This window comes from Sprattus sprattus, assembly GCF_963457725.1.
Source record: "Sprattus sprattus genome assembly, chromosome: 6".
Classification (NCBI taxonomy): domain Eukaryota; kingdom Metazoa; phylum Chordata; class Actinopteri; order Clupeiformes; family Clupeidae; genus Sprattus; species Sprattus sprattus.
Window position 1 is genome coordinate 11,851,077 of NC_137925.1, and position 10,000 is coordinate 11,861,076.

The following is a 10,000-nucleotide window of genomic DNA, read 5'->3' on the forward strand; positions in this document are numbered from 1 at the left end:
GTGTGTGTGTGATAGAGATGTTATCGCAAGTTGCTGGTGAGAACCTGTGCTGGCATTTCACTATGCTGTCCCACACTGATGAGGTCATCCATGGTGGCCGCTGGGGGTCTCATCTCCATTATTCAGCCTGTGGGAACCGGAACATCCAGGACTGTCTCACACACACACACTCAAATCCGACACACACTCAAATACACACACACACACACACACACACACACTCAAACACACACATACACACACTCACACACTCTTAGTACGCACACTTGGATACAAAGACACCACACACATACACCTTCTCTCACTACCATATGCATATCCAAGCAAACTCAAAAAGCATACACACACAAACCCACACCGACATACACAACTTAACCTCTGACCTCTCCCCTGTTGTGCAACAGGAAATGATGTAATCCATGCTTGAGACATTATTTGACATTCCGCTCTTATCACTCAGGTAGCAAAACATGTTTGCACTGTGGGGAGGCCGCTCGATAGGCCAGAGTGGGTCGTTAAAGTATGCGTGGCTTAATTGCATTCTTCACCAAAGCAAACACACTTAATTCTCAGCCTAGACAGAGCAGGCTACAACAGTCCAACACAGGAAAGAACTACTGATCCCAGCATGCTCTGGGGCTTGTTAACAACACATTACAAGAAGCATTGTTGCTGTTCTAGAAGCATTTTTTTAAGTCATCATTGCACTATGGACTATAATTTTTCATTGTTTGGAACATCTGACCCAATATTCTATTTAATGTGGTGACCCCACTTCCAACAGGCTTGTTTCTCTGTCAGGCCTACGTCTCCCAGTCTGACACGTGTCACTCAGGTTGAGCAATGAGGTTCAGGTGGAAACTCAACTCTTCCTCATCTGTGTTCCTCTGCTCCAGGCATTTCCCTTCCACATGACATTTAGTTGCTGAAAAAATCAAATGTATCAGCAGAGAAAGTTACTGAAATTTGATCAAGTAACAATTCTGTATTACTGTTACTGTTGTTTCATGACTGGCCCAGATTTTCTTCGTTGACATTTTCATCCAAATTACTGACAGTGCAGAAAGTACATACTTTTATCACAGTGCGTTCTTCCTGGGCAGCAAGTGCTACTACTGGTTGACTATTTTATTTACTGTAGAACTCTTGTGTGTGTTAAACCATCCTCTGGCCACCTGAAATGAATTGTAATTTCAAGAATAGTGTCTAATTTGGAATCAGGAATAATTTTACTGGTTCTCACAGCGATGCAAGCAACTACACAGCACCATTATCACTTAATGTAGAGAAGTTGTGTCAAAGGATCATTATGATTTTTTAGAATATATATAGAATAACATACTGTGCCTGAGAAGATATGATATTCAGTGTTAGCCTTAAGTGTGAATACGAGCTCATAGCTCAATGGACAACTGGACAACTAGTTGGCAACTTGTGGTAAATCTGAGCCAAAAGTATGCCAAAGTCTTCAAGTCAAAATGAAAGTGCGGCTGGTGGCTCTCTGAAGTTTGAGGTGTTTGATCAGACCAGTCTCGTGTTCCCATCTACCTTGCACACATCCTCTCATTGATGTGGGCTATTAGTCCACCTGTTCTGTCAGGGCACCTGCCCATGGAAGCGCTCTGTTGAAACCTCCCCTGGCTGGGGCGGGCTCCCCTCCTAAAAGAGCGCGGATCAGGAGCCTGAGCAGCGGTCCCCAGCAACGGGGCCCTGCATGAGCGGACACAGTGTCTTTGATTGGCAGGCTGTAGAATGATTGATTAGAGAGCTGCAATTACTTATGCTATACATGCCCGCAATCAAACCTGTAATCATCTCCGCTTCACACACACACACACACACACACACACACACACACACACACACACACACACACACACACACACACACACACACACACACACACATACACACAAACACACAAGCATGCACTCTCACACACACACACACACATACACAAGTGTGCATGCACACACACACACACACACACACACACACACACACACACACACATACACACACACACACACAAGCATGCACTCACACACACACAACCGTGCAAGCACACACACACACACACACACACACACACTCACATACACACACACACACTCACACACACACACGCAAGCATGTACTCACACACACACACACACACACACACACACACACACACACACAGCCACCCCCCAAGAGCAAAGGAAGCACTGGCATGTATGAATAAAATTGGCCTGTTCTGGTCCTCGACTTTCAAAGGGTCAAACGCCACCCACCAATTACCTGTGCTTTCCCACTGTTGTTATGACAACAGGGTCACTACACCCCCATGCCACCTGTAACGCTAACCCCAAATATGACCTCCTGACCCAGGGCTGCTTCACTGTGCTGAGGCTCAGAGGTAGTGTGCCTACTCCTGAAGACTGGACACACTATGGCACACACATATAGAGGCCATCATTTAAAATTAAAGCAGAATAAAAATTGGATGGTCAGTCATTGAGGTGTCAAATAGTCAGCAAGAGAGATTAGTAATGTTTCGATCGCTATATTTTTTCAGTTGGTGTATTGGTCAATTGGTGATTAATTTTTTTTTTTATCATCCTAATAGGATTATTCAGTTTGAATTTAATTCAGGGGGGAGTTCAATGTTTTATACATACATTCAGTACAAAACTGTGATACATTTGGATGCACACGGAAATCTCCCAAAATATCCCCATAAACACATGCATGTGGGATATATTTAACTGGGTGTTTTCCTTTGGGGAGTAAACCCCCGGGTTTCACTTCATTTGAATTTATAAGACTCAAGCAAATGGAATATACATGTATGTACCTTTTTTCGTGCTTTTTTTAAAATATATATTTTTTTGTCCAGGCAGTTTTATGGCAACAAAAACAGAATGTGTGGTTTCGACAGTTGAGGTTTGATGCAAATGGCTGTGGAACCTTTTATGCAACCTGGAGTCCAGGAGACTTAAGAAAATATTTAGTTTTCCAGCCTCCTCTGGCCTCCTCTGCCGCCAAGCCCCTGAGAGCCAGCGAGAGCAGAAAAAACAGCTCAAGCGGGTCAAATGTCCAGAGTTGGACGGCTGCCAAGACAGGGGGATAAGACACACACACAGACACATACCCTCACACACCCACACCGAAACACATGTGTGTACGCGTGCATACGCAGGTATGGGCATACATACTCATGCATGTGTAGAAACTCACACATGCAAATTCATACACCGTCGGAGAATGAAAGCAGTCTACAGAAAAGAAGCTTTGCTGATTGCACGTGAAGTGGTGAAGGTAGTGAAAACACCCAAAACTGACAGGAGTGTCTGCTGCAAGGTTCCCAGCATGCATAATCAACACTAAAATGTACTTGCAAGTGTCTACACAGGCACAGAATGACAGTGACACACACCTTCCTAGTCATATTGTACCATGTGTTTTTGTGTGTGTGTCCATATGACTGCACAGCTCTGTGTGCATGCATATATGCATGATAATTCTGGATAATAGAGTAGTAAGTAAAACTAAAACTGGTCAAGTAAGAAAGACACATTCACACCAATAGACCGATTTCACTTAGCAGCCTACACACAAACACACATACTGTTGCTGTCAGTGCCAGTATGTGGAATTGCGACTTGTATGCCCAGGTCATGCGTATGTCTCTAAGTACATATGTGCATCCTGCACAACCACAAACACACAAAAACAGCCCAGTTATAGGGTAATATAAATGTGTGTGTGTGTGTGTGTGTGTGTGTGTGTGTGTGTGTGTGTGTGTGTGTGTGTGTGTGCGTGTGCATGCGTGTTCGAGTGGACACCACCACCGCTCTGTATTTTGCGCAAAATAGGTTTAAGTTTCCGCATGGGTACATTGATGTTTATTTAGAGTGTTCTGAGTCTGCAGGAGCCTCAGCAGGCAGTGGTTCCTGGATCTGAAGCTTCCTCAGTGGGCTCCTCAGTAGGCTGCATAGATCAGCTCTCACACACCTCAGGGCAGGGCGCACACCACTGCTCACTACACCGAACTGCACCGCAGTCTGATCACTGACACTTTCTGTCAATTCGTGTTTGTGAATCATGAGAAATGACGACTTTGTCCGTGGGGAACCGATTGTGCAATCTTGTGAGGGAGTTTTCGGCAATTGGCTTCTGAGGCCACCAGGCAACCTCTAGTGGACACACACGGACATCCCCTTCATGTGTCTTTGAAAATCACACCACAAAGAACACTTCCATTGTCTGTAAACTGTCATAGCTCTTTATTTAAATGTGCCTTCTGTGATGACTAGCTTTTTTGGTGTATAATCATGTAATTGAGGTCCATACATTTTCTTTTATTTCTTATTTGATCTTTTATTTATTTGTTTTATGGTACATATTGTTGGACCTTAGTGGATGATCTGTTATTTGGCCTAATGTAAATCATATTAAAATGCATAAGCATATAGATTTCTATTTTTGTTCAGCTAATCAAGGCTAAATCAAGACCAGAAGGAAGCCTGCAGGCCTTGTGAATTTGACTAGAGTAATCAGACACCCTTGTTTGGATTTGACTGGCAACACTAGTAACCACTTGAGTAACCACTTGAAATGATCATTGTTTGGAACATCTAACCCAATATCCTATTGAATGTGGTGACCCCACTTCCAACAGGCTTGTTTCTCTGTAAGGACTACACCTCCCAGTCTGACACGTGTCACTCAGGTTGAGCAATGAGGTTTAGGTAGAAGCCCATCTCTTCCTCATCTGGGATGCTCCAGGCATTTCCCTCCTGCGCGAGATAATGCTCTTATCCTGATGGATGTGTATGTGTGTGTGTCAGAGACGGGTGGTGTAAGACTAAAGCTCATATCCTGCTCAGTATCTGAGCATCTCCTTCAAGCCTAAGGGAGCTTCCTACCTGCATGTTTAGTGGACCCTTTATATCTCTTTTCCAGCTCTGTGGGCTGTTGTCTACTTTTAAATTCTCTTCCCCACTCTCATGGTCTCTCTCTCTCTCTCTCTCTCTCTCTCTCTCTCTCTCTCTCTCTCTCTCTCTCTCTCTCTCTCTTGCCTCTCTCTCTGCCTCTCTCTCTCTCCCTAAAACACATCCTGAACAGCTGAAGGATTTCTTCTGTACAGCTGTGGTCCCATTCTAATCCAGCCTTCAGCCTTGATTGGGAACTTGACAGGGAAGACAAGGCCAGTAGATAAGGACATTCTCCCCCTCAGTCTCCCCCTCCCCCCATTACTTCCCTGAGGCTACTGGCTTCATGACCCCTCACCCAGTGGTAGTCTCACCCCCATTACCACTCTATTGCCTCGGTCATGCCCCACGCCCCCAGCATGCCCTTAGGGCTGGAGAGGCTGCCCGAGGAGAATGAGGCTGCTGTGTGTGGGATGGGCATGGGGGCTTTGGGTGTGTGCTTGAGGGCGTTCTTATGGTGTACATTGACTGTGAAATGTGGCTCTTTTGATGGTAGGTAAGGATTAACTCTGGGTGCCCTAAAGTTAGAGCCACTGGTAAAAGGTTAGCGGTAAGGTTATTTCACACCATTTTGTAAAATTAAGTTCTTCTAAAGTTCTAAAGCACTAAGCTCTGTTTAGTTTTAAGACAATTGTGAATATTTCCCCAGGAATCGCACTTGGGAATTGATCAGATTAAAGGACTGGAGAAAGGTAGAGCCAATGGGAAACTGTATGCACAATCAGGAGAGGCTGTGCAAGAATTTGGAGATGTCTATAGGTTTGTGTTTGTGGAAATCGGAATTAAATGTATGGGGCAACAGACCTGATTTCGTATGCAGAATGCCTTCTGTGCTACGAAAGGCAGTCATTTATTTTAAAAACATGTAATACTGTGATGACACAAATGTGTTAGCATTGTGTCCATGAAATACTGAACAGAGTACATTCTTTTATGCACAGAACACAAAAAAAGGGAAGATCCATGTCATGCATTGAATTGACTGTTGTGCTTTTATTTTATGGAAAATGGACTTCTCACTTCTCACTTCGTAGACAACAAAACTCAAAAGTAATTCTGTCGACATAATCGATATCCTTCACAGACATTTATACTTTTGTGGCACAAAATACACAATACGCTGCACTACGATCATTCCATGCCATCGAATGTAAAAAAAAATCCACGTACAGTTCTCATATATTACGGAAAGCATAATGAAACAAAATAAAGCTCTTTGGTCTGATATATTCCATGAGTCAGCAAGTTACAGAAGGAATTCCATCCATGTTTTAAAGGAATTATGTCCATAGGCTATGTTACTGAAAGTATGATGTCCACAAAGGACTTGGTTCTTGTATTCCATGAGTCGGCAAATTATAGAACGCATTCTGTCCTTGAAAGCAAAGTCCGCTTGAACTTTTATAGACATAAGTGCTTTGCGAAAGTACAACATGAATTATTTCCATAATGTGGAACAAAAAGATGTGCACTAAAGATCTTGAGTCCGATGCATTCCCTGAGTCAGCAGGTTACAGGACGTGTTCTGTCCACATAAGCAAGGGCTGTTTACACTTTCTAAAGCTTCAGTGTCAGTTCAAAAGTCGATGAAAATGAAAGAGTTTTTCATGGACAAAAGGCATTACATTTTACATTTTTGTAATAAATGAATGTCTTTTTATAGCATGTATCCTGTGTACGAAAGAAGGTCTGTTACACCTGGTGTCCCATGGTTTGAAGGTAGAGTTTGTAGAGTCTGCCAATTGTGTGTTTGTGTGTTTTTACATTTGTCTGTCTGCATGTAATTAGTGCATTGTGTGCATGTACGTGTGTACGTGTGTGTTTCTCTGTGTGTGTCTATGTCTGTGTGTGTGTGTGTGTGTCTGTGTGTGTGTGTGTGTGTGTGTGTGCGTGTGTTTGTGTGTGTGTCTCTGTGTGTGTGTGTGTGTGTGTGTGTGTGTGTGTGTGTGTGTGTGTGTGTCTGTGTGTGTGTGTGTTTGTGTGAGTGTGTGTCTCTGTGTATGTGTGTGTGTGTGTGTGTGTGTGTGCGTGTTGTGTGTGTGTGTGTGTGTGTGTGTGTGTGTGTGTGTGTGTGTGTGTGTAGGGTTCCTCGTTCCCTCGGTCTGGTGCCTGCCTGTCCAGCCATGGTGTTTTCCAGCTCGTTAGCTCATGAGGTCATGTCACGCGCTGCCCCCTCACGCTCAAGCCTGTCACATCTGTCAAATGAATGTCAGCTTCTCCTACTCAGACCTGGAGCTGCATCCAGCGGCGACACGCCCGCCTGGCCCAGGCATAATTCTCATGACACGCTCATGACGTCTCCGCTGCCCATCTATTCATCCAGTTGTGTGGGTGAATATGTATGTACGATGTACATGTGTTACACATGCTGAAGGTGTGTGTGTGATGGATTTGTGTTTTGTAGGCGTTCCATGTATCATGGTGTGTGTGTGTGTGTGTGTGTGTGTGTGTGTGTGTGTGTGTGTGTGTGTGTGTGTGTGTGTGTTTGCATGTGTGTGTGTGTGTTTGCATGCGTGTGTGTGTGTGCGTGTGTGTGTATGTGTGTGTGTGTGTGCGTGCGTGTGTGTGTGTGTGTGCGTGCGTGTGTGTGTGTGTGTGTGTGTGTGTGTGTGTGTGTGTGCTAAGGTGATGCTGGCCGTTCCCACAGCGTGCGGAGCAAGGACACATGTGGAGCAGCGAGAGCTCCTCTGGGTAACTCAGTGGCTTGGTCGCTGCTGAATGAGCCCATTGATGAGCGGGATGCTCTCGGGCCGCAGCGCCCTGCAGCCACCCTGCAGGCCGGCGAGGGGAAAGCATGATGCTGCTTTTTCCAGCCTCATTATGCTCACCAGGGAGGCTTGATTTATGGATCTGACGCTCTCTCTCCCTGCCTTTGATTTGTCTGAGCAAGCGTCCAGGACAGAGAGGCAGCGAGGGAGACGGACGAGTCCATCAGTCTTGTCTAACGCGTCACACACTTCTCACACTTCTCGTCACACAGGCACTACACACAGTTGTTTGCCTGTAACCTCCGTTCACCAGCACTCGTTTTTCTTGTGCAAAGGCAGCTCTTTTCCGGATTATTCTAATTTCAGGTCTGCGTCAAGGTTGTGGGCTGCTCTATTAGCATCCATCTCCTCGGCACCTTGTGAACTTTCTCACTATTCTTCTTCTTTCCCTTTCTCCGTTTCTTCCTCTTCTCCTCTCATCAACACCAACTCTGAGCAACATTCACTCACTTCTAGCCTTTCATCTTATAAAAAGTCCTTTGAAAAGCCCCCACAGCTTTAAAAAAAAAAAGGAGCAACTCGTGATGACCGTGTTTTAGGTGAATAAGTAAAGAGGGAGAGGTCAGAGGTCAGTCTCAGCTCTCCAGTTGGTCCCTATGTTCCCAATAGGGTTGCAGATGTGGCTGGTTAAAGCTTAACACCCCTGACAGACCCCCAGCCAGCCCATGGACCCTCAGGCGGGGATCACCAGCCTACTACTGATCCTCTCAGCAGCAGGGTGCTGATGAGATCCTATCCTAAACTGCTCACTCACACATAAACACACACACACACACACACACACACACACACACACACACACACACACACACACACACACACACACTCACACATAAACACACACATATACACACACACACTCGCGCACACACACACACACACACACACACACACACACACACACACACACACACACACACACACACACACACACATACACACATTTGTACAAATAGAATATTCTGTGACTGCTGCATTGACAATGGCAGTTACAACAAGTGCGATGTGAAGTTTGTTAAGTTGCCATTCTTTGGCACGGAACTGAGGTACTTGTGCAGTACTAGTGGCCAGACATGCACAGACACACACACACACACACACACACACACACACACACACACACACACACACACACACACACTCACACACACACACTCACACACACACACACACACACACAACACACACACACACACACAGCCTCTTCCATAAGCAGGGTTGGATGTCTGCAGGCTATGGTTGTGTTCGGTTAGAGCTGCACATTGCCGTGTGCCTACTGTTGCACCCACGTGAGCCAGACTCCCTTAGGGATAGAGTAGGCGTCTCTCTTGGCTGGAGATGACAGCAGAGTGATATATGTCTCCTAGCTTGGGACTCGGGCACCACTGGGGTATCACCGGAGGCAGGTGCTCAACTCAAACTCGCCCGGGGAGACCTGGTAAGAAAAGAATGGACTTGCAGCATTGTTCTGAAACGTCATAATTTACGCTGAAGTTATGTGTTGGAGCGCCGGTAAGTGACAGGGTGATGGTGGGGAGGTGGGGTGCACTCCAGAGGGGGTCTGGAGCCAGACACAGTTAAACCTCGTCTCCTTCAGAAACATGCTGGGACCCTGTAATGCAGACAGCGGCATGGTGCTTTTGGATGTGTGTGTGTGTGTATGTGTGTGTGTGTGTGTGTGTGTGTGTGTGTGTGTGTGTGTGTGTGAGAGTGAGTGTGTGAATCTGTATGTGTGTGTGTGTGTGTGTGTGTGAGTGTGTGTGTGTCTGTCTGTCTGTGTGAGTGTGCGTGCGTGCACAGTTGCGTGTGTGTCTGTGAGCGGCTCCTTTGTTGTATCCGATGCTAATGAGAGTTCACACAGTGAAACAAAATGGTTTAAGAGTGTTTTGTTCATCCCGTCCTGGGGGAGTTCGGCTCCCACACTCAGATTATTGTAATCCTCCAGCAATTACAAACCCGCATCTTCTCACGGGACCGGTGAAGGCCAACACACACATACATCCACACTAGGTTTTATCACAGAGAATAAATCGGACGGTCCCACAAAAGCAAGCATACGTCTGTCTTGTAGTCAAGAAACAACCGAGTGATGAATTCAAGGATGTTCCTTCTAATGTGTGTAGGCATCTGTGAACCCCCATGCACTACCATGCAATACCCCTTGACTGGGTAACATAGGGTTAAATGGTGTTTTGTATGTGATAATTAATTCTAATCTGCATCACCATTGTCTGTGGTTGACTCCGTTCAAAGGCT